At 34.8% G+C, this 26,168-nt stretch overlaps 3 pseudogenes; 2 read left to right on the forward strand and 1 right to left on the reverse strand.

The window, feature by feature from the left end:
- Positions 1 to 264: 264 nt before the first annotated feature.
- LOC132804249 (large ribosomal subunit protein uL2cz/uL2cy-like) lies at positions 265 to 1,448 on the forward strand (annotated as a pseudogene).
- A 17,400-nt stretch (positions 1,449 to 18,848) lies between these two features.
- On the reverse strand, positions 18,849 to 20,325 carry LOC132804103 (ATP synthase subunit beta, chloroplastic-like; annotated as a pseudogene).
- Positions 20,326 to 21,123: 798 nt separating this feature from the next.
- On the forward strand, positions 21,124 to 23,696 carry LOC125418822 (ribulose bisphosphate carboxylase large chain-like; annotated as a pseudogene).
- Positions 23,697 to 26,168: the final 2,472 nt, after the last annotated feature.

Below are 26,168 nucleotides of genomic sequence, written 5' to 3' on the forward strand. Positions count from 1 at the left end.
GGTGTCAAGGTAATAGCTATGAATAGTCATTGACTCCCAGGAAAGGGTAGAAGAATGGGGCCTATTATGGGACATACAATGCATTACAGACATGTGATCGTTATGCTTCAACCGAGTTATTCTATTCCACCTATTAGAAAGAAAAGAACTTAAATCAAAATACTTAATAGCATCGCGATACATTTATACAAAACTTCTACCCCAAGCACACGTAAAGGAGCCGTAGACAATCAAGTGAAATCCAAACCGTGAAATAATTTGATCTATAGGTAGCATCATTGTGGTAAAGGTTGTAATGCCAGAGGAATCATTACTACAGGGCATAAAGGGGGAGGTCATAGATGTCTATACCGTAAAATCAATTTTCAACGAGATGAAAAAGACATATATGGTAGAATCGTAACTCTAGAATATGATCCTTATCGAAATGCATACATTTGTCTCATACACTATGGGGATGGTGAGAAAAAATATATTTTACATCACAAAGGGAATATAACAGGATATACCATTGTTTCCGGCATAGAAGTTCCTATAAAAATGAGAAATGCCCTACCTTTAAGTGGGGTTTGAGCTATTGATTTACGTAATTGGAAGTAACCAATTAGGTTTATGATGAAACCTAGAAATTGATCATTGATCCAATTTGAGTACCTCTATAAGATAGACCTGAACAGAAAACTGAAGAGTAACGGTAGCAAATGATTGAGTTAAGTAGTTCCTCATATAAAATTATTGACTCTAGAGATATAGTAAAATGGAGAAGACAAAATTGTTTCAAGCACCGACAGAACCAGAAGCGCCCCTTGTTTCAAAAAGAGGAAGACAGGTTATTCACATTTCATTTGATGGTCAAAGGCAAATTGAAACCTAAGTAGTGGTAATTGTAAGGATTCCCAGGGGGAAAATAGAGATGTCTCCTACATTACCCGGAATATGTCAAAGTATCGACTTAATTTCATAGAGTCATTCGGTCTGAATGCTACATGAAGAACATTAGCCAGATGAAGGAACAGGAAGGCCTAGGATGTAGAAGATCATAACATGAGTGATTCGGCAAATTTTGATTCCTACATATCCACTAATGTGGTACTTCATTGTATGATATATATAAGAATTATACAATATATATAAGATCCATCTGTATAGATATCATCATCTACATCCAAAAAGCCATATGCTTTGGAAGAAGCTTGCGCAATTTATGAAAGGGTTTTGATTGATCAAAAGAAGAATCGACTTCAACCGATATGCCCTTAGGCACGACCATACATAACATAGAAATCACACTTGGAAAGGGTGGACAATTGGCTAGAGTAGTAGGTGCTATAGTAAAACTGATTGCAAAAGAGGGGAAATCAGCCACATTAAAATTACCTTCTGGGGAGGTCCGTTTGATACCCAAAAACTACTCAACAACAGTCGAACAAGTGGGAATGGCGGGGTGAACCAGAAAATAGTTAATATCTATAGTATATTTAGTTAAGATGTATAGTATATATAGTTAACTATTTTAATATTTTTAATAACTTTTTGCTTTTAATTTAAATATATATATATCTATATAGGCAAATGACGGGAATTCAACTGGCTCATGGTGGATTCACAATCCACTACCTTGATCCACTTGGCTACATCTGCCCCTATTACAAATTACAAACTTACAAATTATAAAAAAATAGGTTAATTTACACCACTTATTATTTTTTTTCATTCTTCAAACTAAAAGAAGAAAAATGGAATTGAAACCTTTAAATTTAAATGTTAAAGAAAAAATTGAAAAGAGGATATCGAAAATACAAATTTCTACATAACGACAGTATGAGTATGTTGAAGTAAAGATAAAGTAAAGAAAAAAATTTAAGTAAAAAAAAAAAACTCCTAAAGGAGCAATACCAAACTTCTTGCTAGAACAAGAAATTGATTATTGCTCCTTTATGTTCAATAACTCAGTATACGCTAATACCAAAGTCTTATCCATTTATAGACGGAGCTTCGACCGTAGCTAGATCTAGAGGGAAGTTATGAGTGTTATGTTCATGCATAACTTCCATACCTAAGTTAGCACGGTTAATAATATTAGCCCAGGTATTAATTACACGACCTTTGATGCGAATCCACCCGAGACTGCTCGACCGACAACCCGCTGGGGTGCTGACCCAATACAAATGAAGGTTGGACCGACCACTAGGGCCCAAGCCAAGAAGTTCAAGGACAATCTTGCTGTCTTCATACAAGGAATAAGTCATAGTCAAGAGGGGTTGGTGATGTGATTCTGTCCGAGCCCGCTCCACCGATAACCCGCTGGGGTGCTGACTCGACACGGATGAAGACTAGGCCAATCATAAGAGCTCAAATTAAGAGATTTAAGGAAAACCTGGAAGTATTTATACAGGGGGTAATCAATCTCAACAGAGCTTGTCTATACTTGAAGATACAAAGCCTATTCTAAGCATCCAAGTGGTGGAAGCCGATACGGACCCAGGTGACGGTTTTGGTACATTTTTGGAGTCCGAGAAGCATGAAATGGTTCCAATTCTTTATGGGTTCAATACATATGCCTAAGAGGTCATGGAATCAAGTTAAAGCAGCCTCAAATACAATCAAAAAGGGCTTGTACGGACAGCTTCAACAATTTGGCCGAATTTGCTGTATTGCTTGCTGGCTTTACTGTATTTTACTGTATTAGCCTTTTCTTATTTTTCCAAGCATGGGCAACGTGTGGGCCTTCATATTCAGTTTATTTGGCATCCTACAAAGCATCTAGAAGCTGATTTAGAGCTCAATTTGGTCAAAGATTGGTCAAAGTCAACTTAGTCAAAAAGCTAGTATTATAGTTTCCTAATTTGATTCTACTTTTTGTTTTAGGAAATTACCATTACTTTTTAGTTTTTATTTATTTAGTTTCTTGAAAAATAAGTTTAGGAAAGTTATTATTTTATTATTTTCATTGTAAATTAATTAATTCCTAATGCAAAATAAAGGAATTAATTAATCCAAATTAGATTAGGAAAGGAGTGAGAATTTCGGCCACCATAGAACTCTTTATTGTGTGGCCTGTTTTACCTAGGGTTTTTAGGGTTTACCTTGTTTCTTTCAAAGCCTATTTAAAGGCTTATTTTTCAATATGAATAAAACTTTGATTTGATTAAGAAAATACTTGTGAGATTAATTATCTCTTTGTTCTTTGAGAACACCTAAAACACCATTAGAGAATTGGTTGTTTTAGCTTGACTTATCAATAGGTTTCTAACCACAGGTTGGTTAGGGGTTGAGGTCCATTCCATTATAACTTGAACTTAATTAAGATCCGGGCTAATATAATACGGGTTTAGGAGCAGGTCGTCCTAGGTTCGTATCATTTGGTATCAGAGCTAAGTTTGGTTCAGGTTTGATCTATCTTTATTTGATTTATTTGTTTTTATGTTACTTTGCAATTTTAGCATTAGGTTAAGGTTGCATCCATCCCATACACGTTCTGCATCTTTAAAAAAAAAAAAAAATTCATTCCTAGTTGAGTTAGGTTTCCTAGTTTTATCGTATTTTTGTTTCCTAATTTGTTGGTTGTCTTTTATCATTGTTCTTGATAATTTTGGTTTTTGTTGATTTTCCTTTGCTGTTTTAGTCTTAAATATTTGCATTCATATATTCAAAAAAAAAAAAAAAAAAAGAAGTTTGCGGCATCATTTAAAAAAAAAAAAAAACTGCACATTTTGTTTATTTGGAGGTCACGGGTTTGGTGTTTGTTTTGGACTTGGAATTGCAATTTTGGTCATTATTCTTGCTACTGCAGTTGTTTATGTTCTGTGAGTGGAAAAAAAAAATAAGAAGGTAAAGCCGAATAAAAAAAAAAAACAAAAACAAAAAAAAAAAAGAAGAAAAAAAAAAATATTTCGGTTTGTTGGAGTTTGATTTGTTTGCTGAAAATTTGTTGGAGCTGCTGGTTTTTTATTATTTATTCAATATTTGAGTTGCTGGAGAATTATTTTTGCTGCTGGATATTTGGATTTTGGGTGCTTAAATTATTTGGATTAAAATTAGATAAAGGAATTGATACAAAACTTGAATTACAAGAACAACAACCAACACTTTTCTATAATTTTGTTCTCTTTGATTCTTGTTCGTATTTGAATTTCTTTTTCTGGAATTTTATTCTTGAACTCATAATCTACTACCATCTGGTGCAGTTTTCAAAAATTCCAACGTTTTCCCATTATTTTGTGTTTTCTTGTCTAGAAAGCCGAAAAATTAGGATTTGTTGGATTCTTTCGGTATTGCCTACTTTTTGCTACTGTTTTGTTGATAAGTTTAGTTAAAACATATTAGTGATCTAATTGCTGTTTTGTGGGTGTTTTAATTAGAACTTTGAGATAATTCATTGAGTGGAAAAAGGCAAGAGTGTGTGAGCTTAAAAGAGGGTAAAAGCCGAAACTAGTGTGCAAACACGAGTGTCAAGACCTTGTTTGAGTGAAACACGTGAGGGAGTGAATATTGTGAGGGTTTATTTTATTTTTTGCAGTATTTTACTAACATGGCATATTCTAGAATAAGAAGAGGAGATCCACCCTTGAGGATCAATGAGGAAGAGTCCGTAGCATTCCATGGCAATGCCCGAGCTATCAGGAGTGGAGACCAAGTGGACATGAGAGCTGTTTTGGAGTCAATACAGCTGGTTAGTGCTCAAGTTGAGCATGTGAATCAAAGGATGGGAAGGCTAGAAGTTTCCCAAGGAATTCCGAACACAAGAAATAGGCAAGAATTCCATGGAGGACGAGGAGGTCGCGAGAGACCGAGAGAGGAATTTGATGAGGAGCCATTCAGTGGAGACTTTGAGGAAGGTATGGATGAAACTTTTGCTGTCCAAGATAGAGCTGGCCGTGGAAGATATAGGAGGGAAGAAACAGATGAAAATCTTAGTAATATCATGATCAACATCCCACCATTCATGGGAAAAAGTGACCCCGAAGCATATTTGGAGTGGGAAGAAAAGATGGAGATGATATTTGACCGCCATAATTATTCAGAGGCTAAGAAGGTGAAATTGGCAGCAATGGAGTTTGGCCATTATGCACTCCAATGGTGGACCAATGAACAAAACACCCGAAGGAGATTTGGTGATGACTTGATCACTACATGGCGCCAAATGAAGGGAGCTATGAGGAAGCGGTTCGTGCCATCACATTATCATAGGTTGCTGCATCAAAGGCTTCAATCCCTATCTCAAGGAAGTATGTCTGTGGAGGATTACTATAAGGAGATGCAAATGCTTATGATGAGGTTAAACATGAATGAGGATAGAGAAGCAACCATGGCAATATTTCTTGGTGGTTTGAATCGTGAGATAGCCAACCAACTAGATTTGCAACAATACTTGGAGTTGGAGGAGATATTGCATGTTGCCATTAAGCTTGAGCACCAATTCAAGAGGAGGGGTGTAAGATCATGGTTTAGAGGTGTTTCCAACAGTGAAAGGTCCAATTCAAGTGGCTGGAGGAACAATCCCATCTATGAAAGCAAGCTAAAGCCGAAAGTCAAAGAAGAAAGTTCAAACTGGCCAAGGAAGGAGACTAGAACCAAATCTGTCCAAGCACCAAAGAATGAGGTAAAATTAGATCCTAAACCTTCTAGAACTCATGATGTTGTGTGTTTTAAGTGCCAGGGAGGAGGACACATTGATAGCCAATGCCCGAATAGAAGAATCATGGTGTTAAAGGGCAATGACGAGCTAGAATCGGAAAGTGAAGAAAGTGAGGATGAAACCAAGCAAGAGGAGGAGGACTTGAAGGATGAACCCAAAAGCTTGCAAGCATCCAATGCCGAATTAAACTTGCTTTCTAGGAGAGTACTTGCTGCATACAAAGATGAGGATGAAATTCAAAGAGAGAACATCTTCCACACCCGATGTGAAATTCAAGGTAAGATTTGTAGTATGATTATTGATAGTGGAAGTCGTACAAATGTAATTAGTAACATTGTAGTTGATAAATTAGGCTTAATAACTATTAAACATCCAGAACCTTATAGATTACAATTGTTTAATGATGGTGGTGAAATAAAAGTGAATAAACAAGCCAAAGTAAAATTTAATATAGGTAGATATGAGGATGTAGTTTTATGTGATATTGTACCCATGATTGCTGGACATATACTATTAGGTAGACCATGGCAATTTGATAAAGATGCTACTCATTTTGGTTGAGAAAATAGTATTGTTTTCAGGTTTAAAGGGAAGAAGGTCAAGCTGGAGCCATTATCTCCTAAAGAGGTTTACAAAGACCAATTACAAATGCAACAACGGAGAGAAGCCGAAAAGCTCAAGGAAAAAGCAAGTATGGCACCAACGGCTTCACCATCCTTTCAAGAAGGTAAGAATGAGGTTGCTGATCAAGGTAAGGTTTCTAAGACTCATATTGAGTGGAAAGATCAAAGAAAAATCGAAAGAGAGGGGAAAGAAAGTGGCAAACCCATGAGCTTGGAGAAGGAAGGGAAATCTGAAGGTTTGCACCAATCCAAGGGGGAAAAAGAAAAAGAAAGAAAAGAAAGGTCAAGTAGCAACTTTTATTTGAGTTCAGGGGATATTAATAAGGTTATTAAGTGTAAGAAACCTTTGCTGGTCATGATTTATAAAGAAAATTATTTTAATTATCAAACTAACATTGAAGAACTTGAATTGCCAAGTTCAATGATTTCTCTTTTGAAGGAATTTGGAGATGTCTTCCCAAATGAAATTCCAAGTGGTCTACCATCCAATCAAGAGGGAAAAGGTGAGCTTGCTGTCCAAGGTAAGTCTTCTAATACTCAGGTTGTGTGGAAAATTTTTAATAAAACCAAGAGTGAAAAATTTGGTGCAAAAGCCGAGAGTGAGGAAGGTGAGATGGCCGTGAGTGAAAAAGGAAAAGGAAGACAAGAAAGGAAAAATATAAATTTTTATCTGAGCTTTGGTGATGTTAATAAAGTAATTATGAATAAGAAATCATTGCTGACCATCAACTTTAAAGATACTTATTTAAAGATGTCTTTATTGCATAGAACTTTATCTGCATTGTTGAGAGCTTTACTTAGTGGTAATTTGAAAATTTGGGAAATATTGTTTGCTAACTTTAAAAAGTGTAATTTTTACCATAATGAGCATGTATTTCTAGATTTTGTTGTAATAGTGTTTGACCCAGGAGAATTGGTTTGGTTGCACTTACGAAAGGAAAGGTTTCCTAAACAAAGAAAGTCAAAGCTCATGCCGCCTATGGATGGACTTTTTCAAGTTTTAGAGCCGAATAACAAGAATGCCTACAAGCTTGATTTACCGGGTGAGTATAACATGAGTACTGCATTTAATATTGCTGATTTAACTCCTTTTGCTGCAGGTGATGATGTTGATTTGAGGACAAATCCTTTTCAAGAGGAGGGGAATGATGTGATTCTGTCCGAGCCCGCTCCACCGATAACCCACTGGGGTGCTGACTCGACACGGATGAAGACTAGGCCAATCACAAGAGCTCAAATTAAGAGATTTAAGGACAACCTGGAAGTATTTATACAGGGGATAATCAATCTCAACAGAGCTTGTCTATACTTGAAGATACAAAGCCTATTCTAAGCATCCAAGTGGTGGAAGCCGATACGGACCCGGGTGACGGTTTTGGTACATTTTTGGAGTCCGAGAAGCATGAAATGGTTCCAATGCTTTATGGGTTCAATACATATGCCTAAGAGGTCATGGAATCAAGTTAAAGCAGCCTCAAATACAATCAAAAAGGGCTTGTGCGGACAGCTTCAACAATTTGGCCGAATTTGCTGTATTGCTTGCTGGCTTTACTGTATTTTACTGTATTAGCCTTTTCTTATTTTTCCAAGCATGGGCAACGTGTGGGCCTTCATATTCAGTTTATTTGGCATCCTACAAAGCATCTAGAAGCTTATTTAGAGCTCAATTTGGTCAAAGATTGGTCAAAGTCAACTTAGTCAAAAAGCTAGTATTATAGTTTCCTAATTTGATTCTACTTTTTGTTTTATGAAATTACCATTACTTTTTAGTTTTTATTTATTTAGTTTCTGGAAAAATAAGTTTAGGAAAGTTATTATTTTATTATTTTCATTGTAAATTAATTAATTCCTAATTCAAAATAAAGGAATTAATTAATCCAAATTAGATTAGGAAAGGAGTGAGAATTTCGGCCACCATAGAACTCTTTATTGTGTGGCCTGTTTTACCTAGGGTTTTTAGGGTTTACTTTGTTTCTTTCAAAGCCTATTTAAAGGCTTATTTTTCAATATGAATAAAACTTTAATTTGATTAAGAAAATACTTGTGAGATTAATTATCTCTTTGTTCTTTGAGAACACCTAAAACACCATTAGAGAATTGGTTGTTTTAGCTTGACTTATCAATAGGTTTTCCATCCCCTATTGTGGCGTCTACATTATACCAAGGTTTCTAACCACAGGTTGGTTAGGGGTTGAGGTCCATTCCATTAGAACTTGAACTTAATTAAGATCCGGGCTAATATAATACGGGTTTAGGAGCAGGTCGTCCTAGGTTCGTATCAGTTGGCCACATCTAAAGAACTAAGGCCTGTTTTACTCATACAAGCAATAGAAGCCAAAACAGGGTCGGGTGACGTTTTTGGTGATAATAAGGAGGCCGGGTTGTATGAATTGGAACCCCATCCCTATGGGTTCAATTCATATGGAGGATGAGTCATAGAAACCAGCCAAAGCAGCTTCAAAGCCGACCAACAAGGTGGTTTGCGCACAAGGAGAAGGAAAGGCCGGATTTGCTGTATTCCTTGCTGGCTTTACTGTATTTTACTATATTAGCCTTTTCTCATACTTCCAAGCAAGGGCAACTTGAGGAACTTCACAATAAACTTATTTGGCATCCTACAAAGCATGTTGAAGCTGATTTGGAGCTCAATTTGGTCAAAGATTGGTCAAAGTATATTTAGTCAAAAAGCTAGTATTGTAGTTTCCTAATTTTATTCTACTTTTTGTTTTAGGAAACTACCATTACCTTTTAGTTTTTATTTATTTAATTTCTGGACAAATAAGTTTAGGAAAGTTATTATTTTATTATTTTCATTTTAAATTAATTAATTCCTAATTCAAAATAAAGGAATTAATTAATCCAAATTAGTTTAGGAAAAGGAAAGTTTCGGCCAAGGTAGACTTCTTCATTGTGTGGCAGATTTTTCCTAGGGTTTTTAGGGTTTATTTTGTTTCTTTCAAAGCCTATTTAAAGGCTTATTTTTTCAATAATAATACAACTTTGATTTGATTAAGAAAATACTTGTGAGATTAATTATCTCTTTGTTCTTTGAGAACACCTAAAACACCATTAGAGAATTGGTTGTTTTAGCTTGACTTATCAATAGGTTTTCCATCCCCTAATGTGGCGTCTACATTATACCAAGGTTTCTAACCACAGGTTGGTTATGGGTTGAGGTCCATTCCATTAGAACTTGAACTTAATTAAGATCCGGGCTAATATAATACGGGTTTAGGAGCAGGTCGTCCTAGGTTCGTATCATTTGGTATCAGAGCTAAATTGTGTTCAGGTTTGATCTATCTTTATTTTCTTTATTTGTTTTTGTGTTGTTCTGCAATTTTAGCATTAGGTTAAGGTTGCTTCTATCATTATACACGTTCAGCATCTTAAAAAAAAAAAAAAAAAAATTCATTCCTAGTTGAATTAGGATTTCCTAGTTTTATCGTATTTTTGTTTCCTAGTTTGTTGGTTGTCTTTTATCATTGTTCTTGTTAATTTGGTTTCTGTTGATTTTTATTTGCTGTTTTAGTCTTAAATATTTGCATTCATATATTCAAAAAAAAAAAGAAAAAAAAAGAAAAAAAAAAGAAGTTTGCGGCAATATTTAAAAAATAAAAAAACTGCACATTTTGTTTATTTGGAGGTCACGGGTTTGGTGTTTGTTTTGGAGTTGGAATTGCAATTTTGGTAATTATTCTTGCTACTGCAGTTGTTTATGTTCTGTGACTGAAAAAAAAAAAAAAAAAAAAGAAGGTAAAGCCAAATAAAAAAAAAACAAAAAAACAAAAAAAAAATATATTTCGGTTTGTTGGAGTTTGATTTGTTTGCTGGAAATTTGTTGAGCTGCTAGTTTTTTATTATTTATTCAATATTTGAGTTGTTGGAGAATTATTTTTGCTGCTGCATATTTGGATTTTGGGTGCTTAAATTATTTGGATTAAAATTAGATAAAGGAATTGATACAAAACTTAAATTACAAGAACAACAACCAACACTTTTCTATAATTTTGTTCTCTTTGATTCTTGTTCGTATTTGAATTTCTTTTTCTGGAATTTTATTCTTGAACTCATAATCTACTACCATCTGGTGCATTTTTCAAAAATTCCAACGTTTTCCCATTATTTTGTGTTTTCTTGTCTAGAAAGCCGAAAAATTAGGATTTGTTGGATTCTTTCGGTATTGCCTACTTTTTGCTACTGCTTTATTGATAAGTTTAATTAAAACATACTAGTGATCTAATTGCTGTTTTGTGGGTGTTTTAATTAGAACTTTGAAATAATTCATTGAGTGGAAAAAGGCAAGAGTGTGTGAGCTTAAAAGAGGGTAAAAGCCGAAACTAGTGTGCAAACATGAGTGTCGAGACCTTGTTTGAGTGAAACACGTGAGAGAGTGAATATTGTGAGGATTTATTTTATTTTTGCAGTATTTTACTAACATGGCAGATTCTAGAATAAGAAGAGGGGATCCACCCTTGAGGATCAATGAGGAAGAGTCCGTAGCATTCCATGGTGATGACCGAGCTACCGGGAGCGGAGGCCAAATGGACATGAGAGCTGTTTTGGAGTCAATACAACGGGTTAGTGCTCAAGTTGAGCATGTAAATCAAAGAGTGGGAAGACTAAAAGTCTCACAAGGAAGGCCGAATACAAGAAATAGGCAAGAATTCCATGGAGGACGAGGAGGTCGTGAGAGGCCGAGAGAGGAATTTGATGAGGATCCATTCGACGGTGACTTTGAGGAAGGTATGGACGAAACCTTTGCTGTCCAAGATAGAGCTGGCCGTGGGAGTAGGGATGTCAACGGGGCGGGGTGGGGCCGGTTTTTAAAATCCCGTCCCCATCCTCGTATGGGATTTTTCATCCCATCCCCGCAATTTTCCCCGTTTTTTTAGAAGCGGGGCGGGGACGGGGATTCCCCAATCGGTGGCGGTGCGGGGACGGTTTCCCCATTTGTTTTTTTTCATATAATTAATATAATTTTTTTTGATAAATTTATATTAAAAACATTTCTTCTATAAGCAAAATATAAATAAAATGACCAAAAATATAATAAAAATACAATAAAAGATATCAAAGTTCAAATTTATAATTTTAATAACATACATTCTCAAAAAATACAATATAATATAATCCAAATACATAAACATAAAATTTATAAAAATACACATGCACACATAATAAAGTTTTACTTCTCATTTCCTTAAGTCTCCATGAAAGAATGTTCCGTAAGAGTTGATTGCTACAAAAATAAACAAAAATATTAAATAATATCAAAAAATTTTAAACAATTTAATATAAACATTTTTTGTAATAAATAAATTCAATTTACCTCCTTATCAATTACTATGTCACTCATAGTAGAAGAACAAACTCCAACATATGGTGAAGATGAAGCTAACAAAAATGAGATTAATTAGTTAACAATAAATATAAAAATTATTAAACATAAAAAAATATAAAATTTAATTTTTCATACCATTAATTTCAGCCCATAACCAATCGAATAACTTTAATTTTAATTTTCAAAATATTAAAAAAAAAAAAGGTAATATATACGGGCCGGGTTCGGGCCGGGGTCTTTAATACCCGATCCCGGCCCATCCCCGCTTCGGGTCTAAGAGAGTAAGCCCAAGCCCGTCCCGTCACCCCGTTTTTGCAGGGAAAAACCTCCCCGTTAGGGGCGGTGCACCGCGGTTTCGGGGATGGGCGGGGCAAATTGACATCCCTACGTGGGAGATATAGGAGGGAAGATACCGATGATGATTTGGGAAATATCAAGGTTAATATCACACCTTTTATGGGTAAAAGTGATCCCGAAGCTTATTTGGAGTGGGAAGAGAAAATGGAGATGATTTTTGACTGCCACAACTATTCGGAAGGTAAGAAGGTGAAGTTGGCAGCAATGGAGTTTGGCCATTATGCACTCCAATGGTGGACAAATGAGCAAAGCACCCGAAGGAGAGTTGGTGATGACTTAATTACAACATGGCGACAAATGAAAGGAGCCATGAGGAAGCGGTTTGTGCCATCCCATTACCATAGGTTGCTGCACCAAAGGCTTCAATCTTTGTCTCAAGGAAGTAGGTCCGTGGAGGATTATTACATAGAGATGGAGATGTTAATGATGAGGCTGAATATGAATGAGGATAGGGAGGCAACCATGGCAAGATTTCTTGGAGGGTTAAACCGAGACATTGCCAACCAACTTGAATTACAACAATACTTGGAATTGGAGGAGATGTTGCATGTAGCCAATAAGCTTGAGAACCAATTCAAGAGGATGGGTGTTAGTACACGGTTTGGAGGAGTTTCTAGCAGTGGAAGGACAAGTTCAAGTGGCTGGAAAAACAATTCCACTTATGAAAACAAGTTGAAGCCGAAATTAGGAGAAGAATCTACCAACCAGCCAAGAAGGGAGGTCAAGACCGAATCTGTCCAAGCACTTAGAGGTGAAATAAAATCTGATCCTAAACCTCAGAAATCCAGAGAAATAATTTGTTTTAAGTGCCAAGGAAGAGGACACATAGCCAGCCAATGCCCAAATAGAAGAATCATGGTATTAAAGGGTGATGGTGAGCTGGAATCCGCAAGTGAAGAAAGTGGGGCTGAAACCGAGCAAGAGGAGGATTGCAATGAAGATGAAGCCGAACCTGTAGATACATCTAATGCTGAGTTGAGCTTGGTTTCAAGGAGAGTACTTGCTGTCTACAAAGATGAAGAGCAGATACAAAGAGAAAACATCTTCCACACTCGCTGCGAAATACAAGGTAAAATTTGTAGCATGATTATAGATAGTGGGAGTTGTACTAATGTGATAAGTAATCTTGTAGTTGATAAATTAGGCTTGAAAACAATTAAACATCCAGAACCTTATAGATTACAATGTCTTAATGATAGTGGTGAGATGAAAGTAAACAAACAAGCCAAAGTAAAATTTAATATAGGTAGATATGAGGATGTAGTTTTATGTGATATTGTACCCATGATTGCCGGACATATACTATTAGGTAGACCATGGCAATTTAATAAAGATGCTACTCATTTTGGTCGAGAAAATAGTATTATTTTCAGGTTTAAAGGGAAGAAGGTCAAGCTGGAACCATTATCTCCTAAAGAGGTTTACAAAGACCAATTACAAATGCAACAAAGGAGAGAAGCCGAAAAGCTCAAGGAAAAAGCAAGTATGGCACCAACGGCTTCACCATCCTTTCAAGAAGGTAAGATTGAGGTTGCTGACCAAGGTAAGGTTTCTAAGGTTCATATTGAGTGGAAAGACCAAGAAAAAGCTGAGAGAGGGGTGAGAAAAGAGAGCAAACCCGAGAGCACAAAAAATCTGGAAATTTCCGCCAATGAGAGCCAAACCGAGGAAAGAAAAAGAAAAGAAAGAAAAGAGAGGAAAAACCAGAATTTTTATTTGAGTCTAGGGGATATTAATAAGGTTATTGAGTGTAAGAAACCGTTGCTGGTCATGCTTTACAAAGAAAATTATTTTAATGATCAAACTAACTTTGAAGAACTTGAATTGCCAAGTTCAATGATTTCTCTTTTGAAGGAATTTGGAGATGTCTTCCCAAATGAAATTCCAAGTGGACTACCACCTATTCGAGGGATAGAACATCAAATTGACTTTGTTCCAGGGGCTGCCATACCAAATAGACCAGCTTATAGGAGTAATCCTGAAGAAACAAAGGAGCTGCAAAAATAGGTAAGTGATTTGCTTGATAAAGGATATATTCGTGAGAGTTTAAGTCCATGTGCTGTCCCTGTTTTGTTGGTACCTAAAAAGGATGGTTCTTGGAGAATGTGTGTTGATTGTAGGGCTATAAACAATATTACCATCAAATATAGACATCCCATTCCTAGATTAGATGATATGCTTGATGAGTTGCATGGTGCTTGCATGTTTACAAAAATTGATCTTAGGAGTGGTTATCACCAAATTAGAATGAAAGAAGGTGATGAATGGAAAACCGCATTCAAAACTAAATATGGGCTGTATGAATGGTTAGTTATGCCTTTTGGATTATCCAATGCACCTAGTACTTTCATGAGGCTTATGAATCATGTAATGCGTCCATTTATTGGTAAATTTGTGGTTGTTTATTTTGATGACATTCTAATATATAGCCGAAATTTGGATGACTATGTGGATCAACTTAGGCAAGTTTTGCAAGTTCTTAGAAAGGAAAGATTATTTGCTAACATTAAAAAATGTCAATTTTGCAAAGAAGAGCTTGTGTTTCTAGGTTTTGTAGTTAGTGCTGCAGGAATCAAAGTTGACCAAGCTAAGGTGAAAGCAATTCAAGAGTGGCCGGTTCCTACTTCTATCACCCAAGTGAGGAGCTTTCATGGCTTGGCAAGTTTTTTCTGAAGATTTGTCAAGGATTTTAGTACCATAGCAGCACCATTGAATGAAGTTGTCAAGAAGAATGTTGTTTTCAAATGGGGGGAAGTACAAGAAAAATCTTTTAATTTATTGAAAGAAAAACTGTGTAATGCACCTTTGTTAGTTTTGCCAAATTTTTCTAAGACTTTTGAAATTGAGTGTGATGCTTCGGGTGTAGGTATTGGAGCTGTTTTAATGCAAGAAGGAAGGCCCATAGCCTACTTTAGTGAAAAATTGAATGGAGCTGCCCTAAACTACCTGACTTATGACAAGGAGATGTATGCTTTGGTGAGGGCTTTGGAGACGTGGCAGCATTATCTTATGCCAAAGGAGTTTGTGATTCATACGGATCATGAGTCTTTGAAGCATATCAAGGGTCAAGGAAAGCTCAACCGAAGGCATGCTAAGTGGATTGAATTTATTGAAACATTTCCATATGTGATCCGCTACAAAAAAGGTAAGGAAAATGTGGTTGCCGATGCATTATCCCGAAGGTATGTGCTCTTTTCTACTTTAGATGCTAGGTTGCTTGGATTTGAACAATTGAAAGAACTTTATTAGCATGATAGTGACTTTGGAGAAATTTTTAAAACCTGTTTGAAACATGGATTTAATAAATTTTACATATTTGAGGGATATTTATTTAAGGAAAATAAACTTTGTGTGCCTAATTGTAGTATTAGGGAATTATTGGTTCGGGAAGGTCATGGGGATGGTTTAATGGGTCATTTTGGTGTTTTAAAAACTTTATCCTTGCTGCAAGAACATTTTTATTGGCCTAACATGAGGAGAGATGTTGAGAGAATTTGTGAAGGATGTTTGAAGTGCCGAAAAACAAAATCAACATTGAAACCGCATGGATTGTATAAGCCTTTGCCGATTCCTACCTATCCTTGGGTAGATTTGTCTATGGATTTTATTCTTGGGTTGCCTAGGTCAAGGACAGGTAAGGATTCAATATTTGTTGTAGTAGATAGGTTTTCTAAGATGGCACATTTTATTGCATGTAACAAAACTGATGATGCATCCAATATTGCTAACTTATTTTTCAAGGAAATTGTGAGATTGCATGGAATGCCAAGAACTATTGTGTCGGATAGGGATGTTAAGTTCTTAAGCTATTTTTGGAAAACATTGTGGGCTAAATTAGGTACTAAGCTTTTATTTTCAACTACTTGTCATCCACAAACTGATGGACAAACCGAAGTAGTAAATAGAACCTTGTCTACATTGTTGAGAGCATTAATTAGTAGAAATTTAAGGACTTGGGAAGAATGTTTGCCACATGTTGAATTTGCATATAATAGGTCTTTACATTCAGCAACTAAATTTACTCCATTTGAAATTGTTTATGGTTTTAATCCTTTGACTTCATTAGATTTAACACCTTTGCCTTTAAGTGAGCGTGCTAATCTAGATGGAAATCAAAAAGCTGATTTTGTAAAGTAGATTCATGAGAAGACCTGAGCAAACATTAAGAGGAGGACCGAGCAATATGCAAGGGTGGCTAATCAAGGCCGAAAATCAATGGTGTTTGAACCTGGAGATTGGGTGTGGCTGCATTTAAGGAAAGAAAGATTCCCCAAACAAAGGAAATCAAAACTCATGCCGAAGGGTGATGGACCTTTTCAAGTTTTGGAGAGGATAAACGACAATGCCTACAAACTTGATCTACCGGGTGAGTATAGTGTTAGTGCCACCTTTAATGTTGCTGATTTATCTCCTTTTGCTGCAGGTGATGACTTCGATTTGAGGACAAATCCTTTTCAAGAGGAGGGGAATGATGCGAATCCACCCGAGACTGCTCGACCGACAACCCGCTGGGGTGCTGACCCAATACAAATGAAGGTGGGACCGATCACTAGGGCCCAAGCCAAGAAGTTCAAGGAAAATCTTGCTGTCTTCATACAAGGAATAAGTCATAGTCAAGAGGGGTTGGCCACATCTAAAGAACTAAGGCCTGTTTTACTCATACAAGCAATAGAAGCCAAAATAGGGACGGGTGACGTTTTTGGTGATAATAAGGAGGCCGGGTTGTATGAATTGGAACCCCATCCTTATGGGTTCAATTCATATGGAGTATGAGTCATAGAAACCAGCCAAAGAAGCTTCAAAGCCGACCAACAAGGTGGTTTGCGCACAAGGAGAAGGAAAGGCCGGATTTGCTGTATTCCTTGCTGGCTTTACTGTATTTTACTGTATTAGCCTTTTCTCATACTTCCAAGCAAGGGCAACGTGAGGAACTTCACAATAAGTTTATTTGGCATCCTACAAAGCATTTTGAAGCTGATTTGGAGCTCAATTTGGTCAAAGATTGGTCAAAGTCAATTTAGTCAAAAAGCTAGTATTGTAGTTTCCTAATTTTATTCTACTTTTTGTTTTAGGAAACTACCATTACTTTTTAGTTTTTATTTATTTACTTTCTGGAAAAATAAGTTTAGGAAAGTTATTATTTTATTATTTTCATTGTAAATTAAATAATTCCTATTTCAAAATAAAGGAATTAATTAATCCAAATTAGTTTAGGAAAAGGAAAGTTTCGGCCAAGGTAGACTTCTTCATTGCGTGGCCGGTTTTTCCTAGGGTTTTTAGGGTTTATTTTGTTTCTTTCAAAGCCTATTTAAAGGCTTATTTTTTCAATAATAATACAACTTTGATTTGATTAAGAAAATACTTGTGAGATTAATTATCTCTTTGTTCTTTGAGAACACCTAAAACACCATTAGAGAATTGGTTGTTTTAGCTTGACTTATCAATAGGTTTTCCATCCCCTATTGTGGCGTCTACATTATACCAAGGTTTCTAACCACAGGTTGGTTAGGGGTTAAGGTCCATTCCATTAGAACTTGAACTTAATTAAAGATCCGGGCTAATATAATACGGGTTTAGGAGCAGGTCGTCCTAGGTTCGTATCAAAGTGTTTCAAAGAAGGGTCATTCTGATGTAGGTCTGCTTAAGGCCTAGATCAACTTAGGTTAAATGGAGTCTTTATTGCACTGTTAGAATCAAATATGAAACTTCATGCACCGTAAAGTTCATAAGATAGAATGAAAAGATAATTTTTTTGAGGTCCTTATACTCATTATGCCTAGCATTGAATCAACAGGGTATTTACCTTATCACTATCTCAACTTAATGATGGGTTCTATATTGGCACCTACATGGGCGCACGAATCCATATCGGACCAAACCATTTGTCAGGCTATTGTTCTCTTATTTTGTTCCCTAAACATCATAGAGTAAGACATCCATTTTTCAATAAGATCAAATCTTTTGATTCCATGATGGACTCCTCTGAAAAACATTGGCTCGTGTGTAAACGAGGTGCTCTACCTAATTAAGCTATAGCCTTTATGCTTGTGATACATATTTTATCATGTAGATAATTTCTTGTCAAGATGAATATTACATGATCCAACATCATATCTCTTTGATTTGTTCGATTGGAATTGCTTATAAACAATATTCCATTTATAATCTATCAATGTGATAGGCCACACTTGTTCCTCTTTGTGATGATAAATGACCTACTTAACTTAGTGGTTAGAGTATTGCTTTCATACGGCGGGGGTCATTGGTTCAAATCCAATAGTAGGTAGAACTGATTCAATACTAGCGTGAATAGTCTCTATTATGTTTTTCTACTTATGCTCTTTTATTGATTTTGTAACTTTTTCATCCTACTCTATTTATCTTTTTCATTTCGAATTAAATATTTTTTTCATTTCAATCGGCAGAAGCAAACAAAATAAAATAAGGTGTATATTTATACACCTTATTTTGCTTATTTAGACCCATCATCTAGTTATGATATCACATTTAGCCTCTACTCATGTCCTAGCTCGTTTGAGAGCGAGATTTTCTTCAATTCTTTGTCTCTTGCCTTCAACTTTACTCAAGTTAGCCTTTGCTATTTTAAGGGTTTGTTGAGCTTCTAGTGGATCAATGTCACTACCTTTCTCTGTATCATTCACCAAAATAGTGTTCTTCTTATTGCCTATTCTAGCAAAACCACCCATCAAAGCCATCATTAACCATTGGTCGCTAAGGCATATTCTCAAAATACCGATATCTATAGCTATGGCAATAGGCGTGTGGTTTGGCAATACGCTGATTTGTCCACTATTATTAGAAAAAATTATTTCTTTCACTTTCGAATCCCAAACAATTTGATTTGGGATCAGTACACAAAGATTTAAGGTCATTTCTTCAAATTGCTCTCCATTTCTAAGTTCGTAGCCTTTGCAGTACCCACCAAATAAAAAGCCTGTTCAGGGAGACCATCTAATTCGCCAGAAAGGATCAATTTAAATCCTCTAATTGTTTCTGCTAGACCAATATATTTTCCTGGTGAACCGGTAAATACTTCTGCTACTAGAAAGGGTTGTGATAGAAAGTGATCAATTTTTCATGCTCTTGCTACGGTTTAGCGATCTTCTTTGGATAATTCATCCAACCCCTGGATAGCTATAATGTCCTGAAGTTCTTTGCAATGTTATAAAGTTTGTTTAACTCTTTTGCACAGTTTCGTAACTTTCTTCACCAAACGATCCGAGGTTTTAACATAGTTGGCATTGAATCTAAAGGATCTTCTGTTGGATAGATACCTTCGGCAGCCAATCCTCTTGATAGTACGGTAGTAGCATCTAAATATGCAAATGTTGTGGCCAGAACGAGATCGGTCAAATTGTCTACGGGTACATAAACTGATTGAATAGAAGTTATGGACCCACCCTTTTTGGTAGAAGTAATTCTTTCTTGTAAAGAACCCATTTTGGTAGTAAGAATAGGTTGATATCCCACAGTGAAGGGCATTCTACCCAACAAGGCTGATACTTCAGATCCCACTTGGACAAAATGAAAGATATTGTCAATAAATAGAAGTACTTCTTGTTCATTAACATCTTGAAAATAGTCCGTCATAGCTAGGGCAGTTAAACCAACTCTCATATGTGCTCCTGGTGGTTCATTCATCTGACGGTAGACTAGAGCTAATTTTGATTCTGAAATATTTTTTTAGTTAATTACCTTAGATTCTTTCATTTCTATGTAAAGATCATTGCCTTCACGAGTACGTTCACCTACACTGCCAAATACGGATACGCCCCCATGAGCTTTGGCAATGTTGTTGATCAATTCTAGAATGAGTACTGTTTTTCCCACTCCCGCTCCCCCGAATAGTCCTATTTTTCCTCCACGGTGATAAGGGGCTAAAAGATCTACTACTTTAATTCCTGTTTCAAAAATCGATAATTTTATATCTAACTGTATAAAGGTAGATGCAGATTTATGAATAGGAGATGTTGTGCAAGTATCTATAGAACCTAAATTATCAATGGGCTCTCCAAGCACATTGAAAATTCGTTCTAGCATCGCTCTACCAAGTGGAACACTTAGAGGAGCTCCTGTGTCAATCACTTCCATTCCTCTCGTTAGACCATCTGTAGCACTCATAGCTAACGCTCTAACTCGATTATTTCCTAATAATTGCTGTACTTCACAAGTCACATTAATATTTTGACCAACAGTATCTTGGCCTTTAACTACTAGAGCATTGTAAATATTAGGCATCTTGCCCGATGGAAAAGCTACATCCAATACCGAACCAATGATTTAAGCAATACACCCCAGGTTGTTTTTTCAAGTGCGGGAACCCCGGACCAGAAGTAGTAGGATTGATTCTCATAATAAAATAAAAAGATGTCGAAACTTTTTGCAAAAATTATTGAAATAAAAAATAAATGTTCGATAGTAAGTTAAGTTAATCGGTTAATTCAATATTTCTATAAGAAATAAAAATGGGCGCTAGCACTCAACTTTGTGAGGGCCATCCAATCGAATGCAATCCAATTGTTTACTTATTCAATTTCAATGAGTGAATTTTCAAGTTTAACCAAAATCCATTTTCAAAATATCAAGTAGATGAATAAAAATCTTGAGAAAGTCTTTCATTTTCCTATCATTATATACAATACGAACCATGTTATCTATGGAATTTGAACCCAAACTCATTCTATTTACGATTCCTATTTTCTATCTCATCGGCCCTTATTTCATGTCCTATTTCCTATTTTAGCATATTGATTTATTCCTAGCCTATTATTTATTATATTATTTTATATTATTTTTCTTTTTTATACCTATGCCCTTTCTTTCTATTCATGAATGAATTCTGCATATTTTTACATCTAGGATTTACATATATAACATATATTACTGTCAAGAGTGAATTTCTTAGATATTTCGATTAAAAAAAAGGTAAGAGATTAGAAACTTTGAAAAACAAAAAGCGGGTTGCGCCATACATATGAAAGAGTATACAATAATGATGTATTTAGCAAATCAAATACCACGGTCTAATAATGAACCGTTCTAATTAGTTGATGATTTAGTGAAAGATTCCTATCAAAGGTTTCATTGACTCCTAATTCATGTCGAGTAGACCTTGGTATTGCGAGAATTTTTAATTCATAAGTTGTAGGGAGGGACTTATGTCACCACAAATAGAGACTGAAGCAAGTGTTGGATTCAAAGCCACTGTTAAATATTATAAATTGACATATTACACTCTTGACTATGAAACCAAATATACTGTTACCTTGGCAGCGTTTTGAGTAACTCCTCAACCTAGAGTTCCACCTGAGGAAGCAAAGGCCACGGTAGCTGCTGAATCTTCTATTGGTACATGGACAACTATATGGACTGATGGGCTTGCCAGTCTAGATCACTACAAAGGTCGATGCTATAGCCTTAAGCCTATTGCTGGAGAAAAAAGTCAATATATTGCTTATGTAGCTTACCCCTTAGACCTTTTTGAAGAAGGTTCTGTTACTAACATGTTTACTTCCATTGTGGGTAATGTTTTTGGGTTCAAAGCCCTGCGCGCTCTACGTTTGGAGGATTTGCGAATCCCTCCTTCTTATACTAAAACTTCCCAAAGACTGGCTCATGGAATCCAAGTTGAAAGAGATAAACTGAACAAGTATGGCCACCCCCTATTGGGATGTACTATTAAACCTAAATTGTGGTTATATTCTAAGAATTATGGTAGAGCAGTTTATGAATGTCTTCACGTTGACTTGATTTTACCAAAGATGATGACAATATGAATTCCCAACCATTTATGTGTTAGAGAGACCATTTCTTATTTTGTGTCGAAGCCATTTATAAAGCACAGGTTCAAACAGGTGAAATCAAAGGGCATTACTTGAATGCTACTGCAGGTACATGGGAAGAAATGATTAAAAGGGCTGTATTTGCCAAAGAATTAGGAGTTCCTATAGTAATGCATAATTACTTAAAAGGGGGATTCACTGCAAATATTAACTTCGCTCATTATTGCCGAGATAATGGTCTACTTCTTCACATCCACCGTGCAATGCATGCAGTTATTGATAGATAGAAAAATCATGGCATGTACTTTTGTGTACTAGCTAAAGCATTACGTCTGTCTGGTGGAGATCATATTCATGCTGGTACTATAGTAGGCAAACTTGAAGGCGAAAGGAACATCACTTTAAGCTTTGTTAATTTACTACACGATGATTTTATTGAAAAAGATCGAAGCCGCGGTATTTATTTCATGCAAGATTGGGTCTCTTTACCAGGTGTTATCCCTGTGGCTTCAGGGGATATTCATGTTTGGCATATGCCCGCTCTAACCAAGATCTTTGCTCCGTACTATAGCTACGTGGAGGAACTTTAGGACACCCTTGGGGAAATGCGCCAGTGTCGTAGCTAATCGAGTAGTTCTAAAAGCATGTGTACAAGCTCATAATGAAATTATTGGTGAGGGTAGTAAATGGAGTCCTGAACTAGCTGCTGCTTCTGAAGTATGGAAGGAGATCAAATTTGAATTCAAAGCAATGGATACTTTGTAATCCAATAATTACTTACAGTTCATTATGGAAGCATATCAAATTTGAATTCGAAGCAATGGATACTTTGTAATCTAATAATTACTAACTATCCGTCCTCTTAATTGTAATTGAAATTAAACTCGGCCCAATCTTTTAGTAAAAGGATTTAGTCGAATACAATGATTTTATCAATTTTTGATAGATACAGACCTATCTAGATATACAAGATAAGATCTTAAATACAAAATATAAGGCCAAACAACTTAAATGTTTCTATTGTTGTGTTGGATCCATAATTAATCCTATGGATCCTTAGGATTGGTGTACTTTTGTATTTTTTATATTATATATTTTAATTATCATTTTTATAATTATATTTTTATTTTATATATTATTATATCTTGCCATTTCGGATCATGGATCGAGTCTAGTATCATAATTTCTTCTACCCATCCTGTATATTGTCCTTTTCATTCTGTGTTGGAATAGAAACTGATTAGTAGGTGAGATTTTATGAATAAAGGTTCTTCATATTCATACGAGAAAACAACTTTTTTCTTTTTTCAATGTGAATTTGACACAACATGGAGGAATCCGCTATTTGCTATTTATAATTTAAAAAAAAACCTTTTTTCCAATTATTTTTAATTGCAAAAAAGTTTCATCCTATTTTATCATATATAGAGAATAGATACTTTGGATTCTCGCAAGGGATAATCACTTTTTTTTTTAGTATCTACCTGTTATTAGTCAATAATCCTAACAATTTGATTTATATGCTTATTTTGATTCTAAATTCTAATTAGAATATTCAAATGATTTTTATCAAATGACTATTTGTTTATTGTATTTTTGTGTAAATGGGGGCAAGAAAGCTCTATGGAAAATGTTGATTCAATTCGATGATGTTAAGGAGGGGGTTAGAATACAGGTGTAGGTTAAGCAAATCAATGGATAGTTTTGGTGGTCCTACTAAAAATGAAAATATGAGTGTAAATAAAGATCTGATTTTAAATCATATGAATAAAAAGATTCCTAATGGGATTGAAAGTAACAATTATAGTTACAGTAATGTCGATCATTTAGTCAGCATCAGGAGGTACATTCAAAATTTCATATATGATTAAACTTTTTTATTTAGGGATAGTAATAGGGACCATTACTCCATATATTTTGATATTAAAAATTAAATTTTTGAGACTGACACCGATCGTTCTTTTCTAAGTGCACCAAAAAGTTCTTTTTATAGTTATCAAAATTCTAGTTATCCGAATAATGTATCTAAGAGTGATAATCCTCACTATTATTATTACATGTATGATACTAAATATAGTTGGAATAATCATATTACTAGTTACATTGATAGTTATCTTCGATCTCAAATTAGTACTGATCGTTATATTTTAAGTAATGGTGTCAATTCCAATGACAGTTACATTTATAGTTACATTCATGGCGAAAGCGATAAGAGTAGTAAAAGTGGGAGTTTCAGTATACGAACCAGTACAGATGATACTACAAAAACTCTAAGAAAAAGAGAGTTCGAGAGAGCTCTAACTGAAATAAGAAAAAGAAAAAGGAATTTATAAAGAGCTCTAACTCAACTAAAAGAAAACAAATTAAAATTAAATAAAATTTTAAAAGAAAACAAATTAAGGAAAGTTCTAGCTGAAATAAGAGAAAGAAAAAATGATTTAGCATTTTCTCTAAATCAAATACAAATAAGAGATAGAAAAATTAATTTAGAGATAACTAAAAAAATACAAATATTTGTGGGTGCAATGCGAAAGTTGTTATGGATTAAATTATAAGAAATTTTTTAAATTTCAAATGAATATTTGTGAACATTGTGGACGTCATTTGAAAATGACTAGTTGAAATAGAATCGAAACTTTGGTTAATCCAGGTGCTTGGGAGCCTCTAGATGAAAACATGGTCTCCAGCGATCCCATAAAATTTCATTGGCGGGAGGAACCTTATAAAGATCGTATTGGTTTTAGTGAAAGAACAGCAGGATTAACTGATGCTGTTCAAACAGGCATAGGTCAACTAAATGGTATTCCTGTAACAATCGGGGTTATGGATTTTCAGTTTATGGGAGATCGTATGGGATCGGTAGTGAGCGAGAAAATCACACGTTTGATTGAACATGCTACCAATAAATTTTACCTCTTATTCTAGAGTGTGCTTCTAAAGGAGCATGTATGCAAGAAGGAAGTTTGAGCTTGATGCAAATGACTAAAATATCTTTTGCTTTATATTATTATCTATCAAATGATAAGTTATTCTATGTATTAATCATTATTGCCGAACCAAATGCCTACGTTGCATTTGTAGGTAAAAGAGTTATTGAACAAACATTGAACAGGACAGTACCTAAGGGTGCACAAATGGCTGAATATTTATTCCATAAGGGCTTATTCGATCCAACCGTACCACATAATCCTTTAAAACGTGTTCTGAGTGAGTTATTTCAGCTCCATGCTTTCTTTCCTTTGAATAAAAAAATGAAATCAAAAATAAAATTAAGGAAAGCCATATATCCTTATCCTTAATCTTATCCTTAATTAATATTTAATAAATTAAAAAATTTAGTACTTGTTTTGTGGAACCAAGTAGTTATTTAGTTTATGGGAAGCAAAGTCAAAATTCCAAGAATGGATTTTTCTTTGGTAACATAAGATTAAATTGGAAAAAGAATCATGTAGATATGTTTTTTTATCGATAGCCCTGATTACTAATCAGGTCAGGAAATCTCTATCAAACAAAATAGAAAGAACGAATTTTGTCTCTTTCATCCATGGACATTGGCCGAGGGGATCTTGCATCTTTCTATATCCCTTAAGAATCCCTGATTTTACTAAGAATCTCTTTTGTCAGTTCGTATTATAACGAATTTTTTCGCAAAGGGACAAACAAAAATGTAGAATAATAAAAATAAATAATGAACATAATAAAAAAGTGAATTATGATACATATATTGCATGTAGAAAGATGAATAAGCCCATTTACTTATTATTTTGTTTACATATTTACATTTTTGATTTACATTAATTATATTATATACGTACTTAGTATATTCTAGTCTATTATATACTTCACAGATTTGTAACATTTTCTTTTCTTTTTTTTAATATATATTAAATATATTAAAAATATATATATTAGTCTATAGACTTTTATATTATAGATTCCTTATTATATCCTTATTTTATTATCTTATATTATAGATTCCTTATTATATCCTTATTTTATTATATCTTAGTATATATACATTATATACCCTTTATTAATAATTAATATTAATTAGTGTATGATGGAATTTGGTGTAGGTTTATGTTGTTGTACCCTAGAGCACAATCATTCAAGGTGTTAGTCAAGAATGATTGTTGTTGGTTCTTGGTTCTTGATTTTGTTTTTTTTTTTTTTTTTGGGTTTGTTAAGGTTTTGTTTCTGGTTTTAATGGAGGTTTAGGGTTCTTGAGAAGGTTGTTGGCTTTTGGGAAGAAGAAGAAACCAAAATGAAGTAGTTGAGAGAGAGAGAAAGCCAAAAATGTTGTTTTTCAAAATATGTTTTTTGAATATTTTCTTTCTCAACGTTTTTCATTACAATTTTCATACTTTTAAATACATCAAAAAGAAAATAAGGCATGATGCCATATT

Source organism: Ziziphus jujuba, chromosome 6 (genome assembly GCF_031755915.1).
Source record: "Ziziphus jujuba cultivar Dongzao chromosome 6, ASM3175591v1".
NCBI classification, from domain to species: domain Eukaryota; kingdom Viridiplantae; phylum Streptophyta; class Magnoliopsida; order Rosales; family Rhamnaceae; genus Ziziphus; species Ziziphus jujuba.